At 38.2% G+C, this 12,134-nt stretch overlaps 1 pseudogene; it reads right to left on the bottom strand.

The window, feature by feature from the left end:
* Positions 1-4,022: 4,022 nt before the first annotated feature.
* LOC118631115 overlaps positions 4,023-12,134 on the bottom strand; it is a 51,509-nt pseudogene continuing 43,397 nt past the window's right edge.

Here is a 12,134-nt window from a genome sequence, read left to right as displayed (position 1 = left end):
AACTCCTAAGACTGCCTTTTACAGGTCCTGCTTTTTAGTTTCTGTAAAACTGGGAACTATTATTCTCTCCTTGCAAGCAACACATTGGCAGAGGTTTTCAAGAACTCAAGATGTTATGTGCACATCTATAATGACTCAAGGCAGAAAAATGCTGCAGAATACAAGAGTTTCAACCTTGGCTCCGGGAACAGTGAGGGAGCTGATGAGGAGGTAAAATAAATGCGAATGAAAAAGTGTCTCTCAGGCTGCATCACAAGAGGGTATGAAGAACCAAAGGCCTGATGATCTTTCCATTTATGGCTGTTCCACCCAAATGCTTGTTCTCGTCTACAGTGCAACTTACTAGTTCAAAGGTGAGCACTGTACATATGAGTTATTGAGAGGCAACTCTAGGGCTGTAGGTGATTTAGCGTAGAGACAGTTGGGAATAAAAGTTGAAACAGACCTTCCTTGTACTTCTGGGAAGCATCAGCAAAAGGTCCCCATCCAACTCATCCTCATAGATGAGAAGGCCTAGGACCAAACCCTACACATGATCAACAGAGAGAACCATTGAGGGAAATAGGAGCACTTGGAGGAAACCGAGAGAGACTCGGAACACCAACGTGAGTGGTGTCACGGAACTCAGGGAAAGAATATTGTTTTCAAAGCCTTGAGTGATTAAAAATATCAAATAGCAAGTAAGCCTCAGAAGAGAGGTGGTCTTGACAACAAGGATCTCACAGATGAGCAGAACAACAAAAGTGAGTTGTCCTGAGAATGGACGAGGGTCAAACCATGTGGTAGTGAGTTGATGAGTGAACAAGAGATGTGAAATCTAGAGACAGTAAGGGGAGGCAGTATTCCAGGGTTACATCATGCATTTGATTAAGGGTGAAAGAGACCTGAGGCTGTGGAAGTCATTTGGGGATGTAATCATTAGGCAGCAGCAAATAATTCCTTTCCCTATGACGTCACGCATTTCTGTCTTACTTCCCCGGAGCTTCCAAGTTCACAGCGGCACGACTCCGGCATTTCTCCGGCTCTGTCTTCTCACCTGTAAATGTGTGTCTGGGGTCTCCCAGCCAGAGTTACCCAATTATTTTCTTTGAAGACATTGCAGGAAAAAAGCCAAAAATCAATGTAGTGATGTCTCTTGGGAAGTACAAAGCTACAGAGTCCAGAACTCAGGAGAATGAATTCATCTTTCAAAGGAGGAAGGTCTCTCTTACAGTGTGCTGAGTATAAAAGACAAGAATCTTTACCTTTATTGGTTTGGCATAGAAAGGTTCCCATTTCAATGACATTTCTTTTCTCTGAAATAAGAGGTGAAATGCCAGCTCCAAATAGGTTACAGAGTTGGTGAGCAGCAGGCTTGAGGGAGTTGGCCAAGATTTAGAATAGCTGACAATGGCAAAAGTTTACTGCGAAAGCAGGGTTGTCAGACAGTCTTGAGTGCCCATCTGATGCCAGAGAAAATATATGTAAAGGAATAGTGTTCTTTGAAGCTCCATTTTTTTTTTTTCATTGACTACTATCCCCAGCCTGACACTTGACCAGGGAAGGGGGGCCATGGGTGAGGTCCAGGAGTACCATTCCATGAGGTGGATGGGAGAGAATGCGGACCCAGTGAAAGGACATTAGAGAGGGGCTGATTTGCAGTCTATTCAAAACTGAGAATATAGTGAGTGTGGTGGAATACGCTATAGATATGTATGAAAATGCAGAAATAATAGGAGAATGGTGATCGTGGTCAGATGAAGAACAAGTTGGGATAAAACTAATTGAAGAGCTAGAAAGGTAGACAGTTGTAGTTAAGACACACACACACACACACACACACACACACACACACACGATGTTTATGTTTTATAAGTGGAGCTTTTCTAGATGTTAAGGACCAGGGATGTACCAGTATGGATGAGTATACAGAAGGTTGGAGTTAAAGGTAACATGATTCATTTTATATTCTTGTTATCCTTACATAATTATTATCAGTTCCTCTTTCATTTTGTTCTTAGTCAAACATTTAATAATTTATTTATTTGTTGATAAATATATGTACACTAAGCCTAAAAATGCAAAACGTAAAGACTGCATTAGTACTCCATAGATACGTAGACGGAGGCTCCATTTGCACCTGGATTTGAATGTTTATAAATAACAACCACTACATACATATACCTGGGTATACATTGTGTGTAATCTCATTATGCCACCAACTCTCCCTAGAAAGGATGAATTCTCCTTAGTCTAGCTGATGTGTTCTAAATTTCAGAGTATACAGCTATGCTGTATTTAAGGATCATTTTTTAGTTGAAGTCCTGACCCCTTCAGCTATGTGTTCCCTACTTATAGATGCATACTTGGGTCAGTCATTCATGTGTGGTTTTGCTTTTGAAGTTTGTCACAACCACATATCGCTAGTGCAGAATGACTCCTCAGTTCTACTCTAAAGCTACAGTTCCATTGCGGTCATTGTCCTCAGCTGTGTATGTACAACTGTCCCATACAGGAGAAAATCACCAGGACCCTAAATCAAAGTGGTTATTTACACTATTTTGTTTCAAATAAGATTCACATTTAAATATAAAAAAACAAGTTACAGTTTGAAAGATATTTTAGAATCCTATGTTCTGACTCGTCTTTCTTGAAGAAAATTGATGCATAATTTCTGGATAATTTAGAAAGAAGTTACGGCCTTTCTGACTTGTTTTAAAATGAACATTTTACATTATCAAATTTTTGAATTCATCTTTCTGAGTTCACTGGTTTCTAGAACTAGCCTTAAGCAAATGTCTGAAATCTTCCAGCAACCATGGAACCCACCTCAAAAAGGCATTTGAAAATCTCTTATAATTGTGTTTCAAATTTAGAAAAACAATAGATACCATGACCTTTTGAAATCAAGGGTTGAAAAGGGCCTGGCATACAAGTTGGACCCACAAAGACAACTTTATATTTTATTATAGAGCCATCAAGAGTTTTGTCTCGTGGATAAATGATGGCTATTCTCAAAGACTTCTCTTACCATGGTGGCTGGGTTATAAAAATTGCATTTTTACTTACATAGCACTAAAATGATTACCAGTTTATTTTTATATCTGGAAAGAGTATTTTAAGCATCTGTGAAAGAGCAGAGAAAGTAAGAATCAGAAGATTAAAGAGTATCTAAAATTTTAATATTAAGTCTTTCACACAAACTTTTTCTTCTTACATGAAAAGTATTAAATAAGTTACATTTAAATGCCCTACTTATATTAAATAAAAATCAGATACTTCTCATTTAAGAGCACGTGGAAAAGATTTAAAATCTGAGGGATAGGAGTAAGGGAGGACAAGTATATCCAGTTCAAGTCATATTAAAACCTGAATATAAAATATAAACAACAGTTACATTTTCTAAGAAGCAAATATTTAGTCCTCCTCTCCAAAGTAGGTAAATTAGACTAAAGAGAAAAAAATGTACATGGCCTGAGATACTTTCTTGTTTTGATATGTGTAAAACATTAAAATATATTTTCTGCTTGTCTAAAATTTTAGGGGTATCTTGTTAGAAATATATAACTTTATGTTTATGAGCAGGTCCACTAGAGGAAACGTTAGCACGATCATTTATTGGTGATTTTCCCAATGGGTAAGGCTTACTTCTGCCTTTTTAAAAGCTTTATTGAGGTATACTTGGTATATAAAAAGTTGCATATTTAATGTAAACATTTGTTTGGACATAAACATACATTCATGTTATCATCACCACGATCAAGGTATTAAACATATCTATTACCTCCAAAAATTTTCTTGCATTCGTGTGTGTGTGTGTGTGTGTGAGTGTGTGTGTGTGTGTGTTAAGAACACTTAACATGAGATCTCTCCTCAACATACTGTTAGGTGTACAGTAGTGTATTTTTAATGAGGTGTACTATGTTGTACACCAGATCTCTAGAACTTACTCATCTTGCATACCTTTTTAAAGGCTTCTTGGCACATTTAAAACTTGCCACAACCTGTCCTATGTTGCCATCTATGCTAGAGCTATTTTAAAGTCAACCTTGGCCAATCACAGAAGGATCAATGACATGAATGGGCAAACTGGATTCCATATTTCTCCTTGGACTTGTGTTTCTTCCCACTCAAACTTGTGGACATCTTCTTGGCTGCTATACAAAGGCTAGTAGAATTTGGTGGCTGAGATTAATGGTCACTTTCTTGGGACTGGGATGCTTGTGTGATTTTTATTTTCCTCAACATAGGGTTTTAGGGAAGCATTCATTGTAATTGTTTTTTTTTTTTTTTTTTGGTAACAATCGGGAACATCCAAGTCCTCAGATAGTTCTGTTGAGTTTTCTAGTGTTGCTTTATTAGAGAGACTTTTCCCCTTTATCATACTCGTTATCTCCAGGAAACCAATTCTCAGAGGGGGCCAACACTGATTGCAATTCGCTGGGAGGGGAGGAATCATTTCATTTCATAAACTACCCAGAGTCAGCTAAGACAATTTCAGGATCTTCTTCAGATGATCCGTTGGCACGCTGCTCTGCTTGGTGTACAGTAACCAGCACACTCCCTCCTTTCCTGGGGCAGTCCTTCTGCGCTAAGGCGGTGATCTTATGAACTGAGACACAGCGTCAGACGGCGGGTGAGCTCACCAGAGACCGAGTCCAGCTCCGGCCAGCGCGCTCCTGCCCACCGCCACGGACACCCGTGTGCGACGGTGTCCTTGTGGATCACGCTACTGCTTCGTCCACAACACATTTCTCTTACTGCACCCCGAGCCTGGATTTTTATCAAGGAAAAAGAACTACTATCAGATGTCTGGTGGTTTCTTTGTCACGCCTCAGGTACTTCTCTGAATTGTCTTGTAGTCGGAAGCCCCTCTTCCTCTGAATTCCCCAAGTGCGCTCATAGGCCTGGTCTCGGGGGTTCTCAGTTGCCCTGGATCCTGAAAACAAGGCTCCTGCAGGTGAAAACCCCAGGACCTGAGGCAGAGGGGATCATGATGAGTATTGGGCTGGGCTTCTCTGTCCACCTTCTGTCCAGCCACACAGGCTACCCACGCCCCAAGAGGAGCCCAGGTCACTGAGGCCCCCAGCACCCCTTAATTGGTATTGGTACATGTGCATCAGCCTCCACATCCATCACCAACCGCTCTTTGTTTTCAAAATTGTCCAGGCTTAGAAACGAATTCTCTTCTTACACTATGTAGTAGTCGCTGGGAGTTATGAAGCCAAGGAAAGGGGCGGGCAGGCTGCTCCAAGGATCATCCGCGTGGGTGCAGAGTGTATGGCCCAACCATCAGGGAGCACAGCTGCCCGCCGTCAGAATGTTCATAAATGAGTCCACACCAATGAAACATAACATAATGAGGTGAAAGCTAAATATTCAACTTTGAGTCCACACGCTATAGCCAGGAAGCCAGCAAACAGTCTGGAGACCTAACACGCAGCAAACATCCAGCCTTCGAAAAGGTGAATGATTCTGTGTGATGCTACCTTGATTTAATTACCTTCAAAAGTCCAAGTTTGATTCTTTCCAGAATGTAGCATCTATTACAAGCCTAATGATTTAAAAATTGAAAATGGAGAATAGAGCCATTACAAAATAAAAGTAATCAACAAACTCTTACAGACCTCCTACAGCAATGATTCACACAGGATTTCACACAAAACTCCCATTAATGCTAATGGAATTGGGTAAGTTACAGGCTGAAACTCTCCCATACATTGATAGGTGAATAGTTCCCTGAGGTACTTACTTAGATGAGGGAACTTAATTTTCTCTCCACTAATCCTCTCTGGATGAAAAATAAGAATTCATGCTTCACAAGTTAAATTTCTTTTTAAAGTAGATGGCATAAATTCGGAATCATTGAAGTGGATTAATCAAAAACCACATTAGGACATTGACTAGCTCATTTTTGAGCAATCAAACCAACTTCAATTCGAGGGATACCAGTTGGCCAAAGTCTCGGGAAATCAGTCTCATTGGTGGCTCTAAAAGTAACCCGTTACATTCATCCTATCTTGTTTCTTCAAGATTCGAGGAAAAGGAACTGTGCAACCATGTGAGGAAACTCGTTGAGAAGAAATAGAAATTCCTGATTGCCTCAGTAGGAATTAAAGAGTTCAGTCACTGATATAATTAGCTGCCTAGGGAAGGAAAGATTATGAAATGTTGAGTTAGAAACAATGTAAGATTATTCAAAACTTATACAAAGTGATAGTCAGGTACAATTAAGTTTGAGGGGCAAATTGCTATTTATTTATTTATTCATTTATTTTGTGGTTTAGAAGAAAGTAACACCTTTGACTAGCATGCTGGTGTTTTTTCTTGATAATAATCATTATAATATGAACTTGGCTGTGTACAATTCTTGACTGATAATAATTAGCTACAATTCTAGCAAGTGGTTAAAAGTGCTCACAATGAATATTCTATTCATCTAATTTATTATAACTTCCAAATATACAGGTAGGATTATGGTTACTGTCTTATTTTACAATTGACAAAGGAAGACTCAATTTAGTAAGTTACCTTATAGAAAAAAAATGTGATAGATTCTCAAAACGCATATTTAATTAAACAAACTGTAAATAAAATAAATATGCTGATTTGATGATGAGATTAATGTCACAGAAAAGACAGATTCTTAAAATCTCATTTAGGCTAATCTTCTCCCATTTACAGCTGATGCAATTGAGCCATTAAATAAAAATTTTCTAAAAATCATCACCCAAGATCTTAATGTCAGAAGAATTATGTCTTGCCATTTGGTTAGTGATATTTAGAAAGTTTCTTACATAGTGATAGTTCCCCAAATACCAAAATATGTCTATGGCTAAATTATGCATGAACACATTCGTAGTTGCTATTATGTGCTGCTCAGTGAAAAGTGTCTGGTGCCTTTTATTTTGACTAAAGCCTAAATTACTTTGAATTCAAGCATCAGCAGACACATTTTGGCTAATGGTGTGGCTTTAAATAAATTTTTAAAAATTCTCAACTTTATTAGATATTAAGAATCAGTACCACTACACATGGCATATTAAAAGTGACTGTTGTAAAATTCACAATTTTAGTTGGATATGTCTCAGTAACTCATAGAATAAACTAAGTGAAAGTCAGGAAGCAAATATAAGGCCTGAGCAACTTTATCAACAAATGTATCTAATGACATTTTTAGGACAGAAGGTAGAAACCTAACAACAGAAAACACTTTTTTTTTTCCAAGTGTACATACTATTCACCAATATAGACCATTTGAATAAAATTGCACAACATATGTTCTCAGACAACGATGAGTGAAATGAGAAATCAATAGCAAATAATTGGCATATTCTCAAATATTTGGAAATTTCAAAACACACTTCTGAATAAACCCTGTGTGAAAGAATACAACAAAAGGAAAATTGAAGAAAGATTTTTAATTAAATGACAGTGAAAACTCAAGCCAACATCTAGGTGACACAGCTTATGTAGTACCAAAATATATTTATGTAGCATTAGGGGGGAATAAAAAGAAATGCCTCAAACAGTCTTTGGAGATTCAACGCAAGCTGGAGACTAGGAAAAGAAGAGCAAATTATATTCAAAGCAATAAAATAGAATTAAATTAAATTAAAAAATAGGAAATGAGCAAAAAATCAGTGAACTGAAAACATAAAAGAAATAGAAACAATTAATAAAACCAAAGCTTTTTTTTTTAGAGATCAATAATAAAATTGATCGAACCCTGGCCAGCCTGATTAAAAATAGAGAAGACACAAATTATCAATATCAAGAATAGAACAGGGAACCTCACCTCAGAACCTACAGGCATTAAAAGTATAAAGGAACATTATGAACAACATTATGGCTATAAATTTGATAAGTTAAATAAACAAATGCTTTGAGAGAAATGGCTAAAAAGGGTGCACTTTACTATATTTAAAATATATTTCAATAAACATGACTTTAAAAAAAGAGAGATTTATCTACTCAGGAAAGGAAACAGAACGAGCCATAACTGACACCACATACATTTTGAATTATTTTTTAATTTCATTGTTTTGTTTTGTGGCAGCATGAAGATTATACAGTGGTACTTGGAGTTTTATTTCTTAATATCTGGGAACTACATATTTATTCCCACACACACTCCCATTATTCTTTTTTTTCAACAAAACTTATATTCAGGACATTTCACTTGCACTTTTGGATCCTTTCCATACAAGAGAAGCTCTGGATATAAGAAATAGCGGTGAGAGTCATTTTTCCTGGCTAAAATATGGTGAGTCCGTTGGACTCCCTGATTTATTTATTTTTCTTAACTTGAACCTTAGGAATTTGACTAACTTGCATTAAACCTAAAGAGTCCACGTGCACTGATATTTTGGGGAGATGTGAAATGATGATATCACTTGTTGCACCTTGTCATAGTTATGGGCTTTGTGAGCGGGTAGTCAGTCATCAGTACAAAGTAAAAATGCTTTCTAACACGAGAATTAAGTATTCATTAAGTTATTAATTCTCCAGTAGATCCAGAAAGAGGAAAAATAGAACAAGATCGTCTTTATTAGTTGGGGATAATAATAATATGATAGCTCTAATTTATCGTACACTTCTATGTGCCAGTATGCTAAGCAATTTTCATTCATTACTTAAATTAATCCTCATAACATCATTAAGGCATGAGAATAATTCTTATTGAACCACAAGGATCTGATGATGCTAAAGACTTAGGAATGTTCTGCCAAATAAATTAGTAAAACTTAAGGGGAGGGAAATCCCAGTGTGAACAGTGGGCGGTGGAAAATGTTTACATCCAAACTTGCACCATACGTGGCAGGTTACACTGGGCAAAGCTCATTTATTAAGTGATTTCCAATATATATTAAGAGTCATAAAGTGTTTCATATTGTGTCAGAGTATATCCAAGCTTAGGAGCATAGTCTAAGGGAATAACCCAGGGTACAGGACAAAAACAAAACAAAACTAAAGCAAAAACTAGGATTAATTATATTAATTTGAGCAGTGGACATATTATTTTATTTTTATTTTATAATAGTTAATCATTTAATATTGAATAATACTTAACAAGTTACATTAATAATATGTACTATTTAACAATTATTGTTAAATAAAATAAAGCGTGGCCATATGACTTTATATTATATGCAATACACTATATATACATACAGGCATATGTATATATACATGCCTGTAGCCATATAGTTTATGTCATATGCAATATGATATACATACATACATATACACATACGTATATATATACACATGTGTAGTCATATGACTATATTAAATGCAGTACACTACACATATGTATACACACATGTGTATAAAATTAATGCAGTTCTATATGTGCATATTCCTTGATTAAGTGCATATACAAAACATGATGCACAAATAAATTTGAAATTGACCAGAATTTTTATTTCTATACCTAGCGTCACTCAGGTTATATTACTACAGGAGTCCGTCACTCACGGCACCCCAGACAAAGCTGTGGCATGTGTCTAGATGGATGCGTTTCTTTTGCCTAGAATGACCTTCCTATCCTTCCTGTATTGAGTTAGCCCGACTTATCCTTTAATATAAAAGCCAGGAATACTTTTCCTGAGATTTTTTCTCTGTCCCTTTCCAAGAACACTTAATCGTTCTGTCCTGGAGCCTGACATTTTATTCTGAAATGCTCTCTTTGGAGGCTTGTAGGACACTGCCTTCTCCACTGGGACCTGTTGTGACCTCAGAGACTGTTCCATTTCCTCGTCGTAGTCCCAGCATCTAGCGAGTTCTGGGAGTGCGGGAGCCACATAAGCTCCTCAAAAACAGAACCTATATAATCTGAAATGCAAGCAGCGCTTTCATTACAATAATGTGCTTACATTAAAGTAGAATGGTTCCCTTTGTTTAATTTCTAATGAGTTTATATGGTGACATTGTTTTTACAATGATCAAAATACATGCATTTAAATATATTGTCTATCTATACTTGTATCAATACCATTCTTCAATCAGCAAATTTTAGAAATACCTGGAGAAATAATTATGATATATTTTATGACAAACTTTAAACATTTATTTGAAATCTGGAGTCAACTTGTTTTTTTTTTTACCTTTATTGATTTTAGAGAGAGAGAAATCTCTATGAGAGAGGACATCGATTGGCTGCCTCCTGCATGCCCCCCACTGGGGATCAGACCCACAGCCTGGGCATGTACCCTGACTGGGAATCGAACCAGCGACCTCTTGGTGCCTGGGATGATGCTCAACCACTGAACAACATCAGCCAGCTTAGAGTCAGCTTTGAAGGAAACACATCCAAAGCCACGGTGGGTGTTTGTCTAAAGAAGTAAACTTTATGTCACCGAGAAGTGTATTAAAGACTGAAAACTGCAAACAATTTAGGCAAAACGGATATATAAAAATTGTTGCAAAACTCAGTATAAAAAACTGAAGATATACTCACTCAGCCAATAAGGAAAGGGAGGCGTCCTAAAACAATTCAAAACAAAACGAGGAAATAACAAAGGATGCCATACAATGTGTAGACATTCCCGATGCTGACCTAGAAAGCTGTCTCCCATCAGCATGCCACCTGTGGCCATCCTGTCCCCACCATCAGCATGCAGCGGTGTCTGGGAAGTAAAGGAGCAGTAACAGTTAGGAAATGCTCTTCAATGTCCTGAAGAAACGTGTCCGAGCAAGCTTCTTAGATTCCTGCACGTCAACAGAGACAGATGAGCAGCTGTTTGGGGGCCTGAGCACAGAACCTGGTTTCAGGAGCTTATACCAACCACGAATAAAACTACAAAACCTGCGAAGAAGTATCGAGCTTCTGTGGGGTAGTATTTATTGTTCAGAACACCAGCAATAAGATGCCCTCTGACACACTAAATGTTGTGGAGGCCAAACCGTTTATTTAAAAAATACTATTGTGAGGCTCTAACTCAAAGAATCTCTAAGAAAAGAGAGCTGAACAATCAGCCGGAAAAAAAAGAAAAAAAACACACACACACACACACACACAGGACAAAATGAAATAACGAAGTTAAAATACAGGCATGATCACTGAGCACAGAACAGAGCAGCTTCGACCTTACACACATGCCCAGAGACCATCAAAGGCAAATGTGAGCGGTAAAAGCAGAAAGGGGTTGCCTCCAGAGAAAGAAGGGAGATTCATAGTCAGATGCACTGTCAGAAGAGAAAACAAAACCAGGCAAGCGGCAAAAGATCTGAACATTGAAAGGGAGATGGATTCCTTGGCTTCTCTGCCCCATTCCTCGGCCAGCACCCAGACAGTACGCTTTGGGGTCCAGTCGAGTGCAAACGAGATCGGGCCACTTCGGCGGAAACATATCCTCTCCGTTTTTAAAATGATGACACAGTAACAAAGGCAGGACTAGGAACCAAATGGAAAAACGCCTGGGAAATCACCCAAAGGACAGAGAGGCTATAAAGGGGTTTGTTCAGCGGGCTGAAAATTCAGCACGGTTGGACCAGGCCACGTGGATCAATGGCCTGGAAGAAATGAGAAAAATGTGAATCAGCTCATGATCATATTTGGTCAAGCAGGAAAAGGGTCCAGGGCTGCTTGGGGAGAGCTGGAGTTAGTGTTTGAAGTGTTCTGTGCATGGCCCAGGGTCATAGTCAGAGCCGCACCTGAGAATAAACCCAGACTCTTTACTAGTTTTAGGAGGACCTATGGGGCCCATTCCGTGCCGTCTTGCCAGCTTCTCTGCCATTCTCGCTGGTGCTCACTGAGCTCTGGCCACTCCATAGTTCCACCACAAGTTGCGTCTCAGCCATCACATGTTTGTCTTTACACATGTTCTCCCCACTGGAAAAAATGTCCAGTTTCACTCCGTCACACTGTCGTCAGCTCCCCCTGACTATACCCCCACCCCACCCGCTGGACCCTGTTCACATCATTCTACTTGTTTGTTCTTCTTACATTTTAATTTTGTAAATCACAGTTTCCAATCAATATTATTTTGTATCCGTTTCAGGTGCACAGCATAGCAGTTGGACATCACACTTTTAATTACCTCGTCAAATGCATCAACATTTGAAATAAACATGCATAATTATTTAGTTACTTGTTTACATGTTTTATGAACTCCCACAAGCATATCACATCCAAGAAAGCAGAGAGCAGT

This window comes from Molossus molossus, unplaced genomic scaffold (genome assembly GCF_014108415.1).
Source record: "Molossus molossus isolate mMolMol1 unplaced genomic scaffold, mMolMol1.p scaffold_m16_p_15, whole genome shotgun sequence".
NCBI lineage: Eukaryota > Metazoa > Chordata > Mammalia > Chiroptera > Molossidae > Molossus > Molossus molossus.
This window is presented reverse-complemented; position numbering and strand designations above follow the sequence as displayed.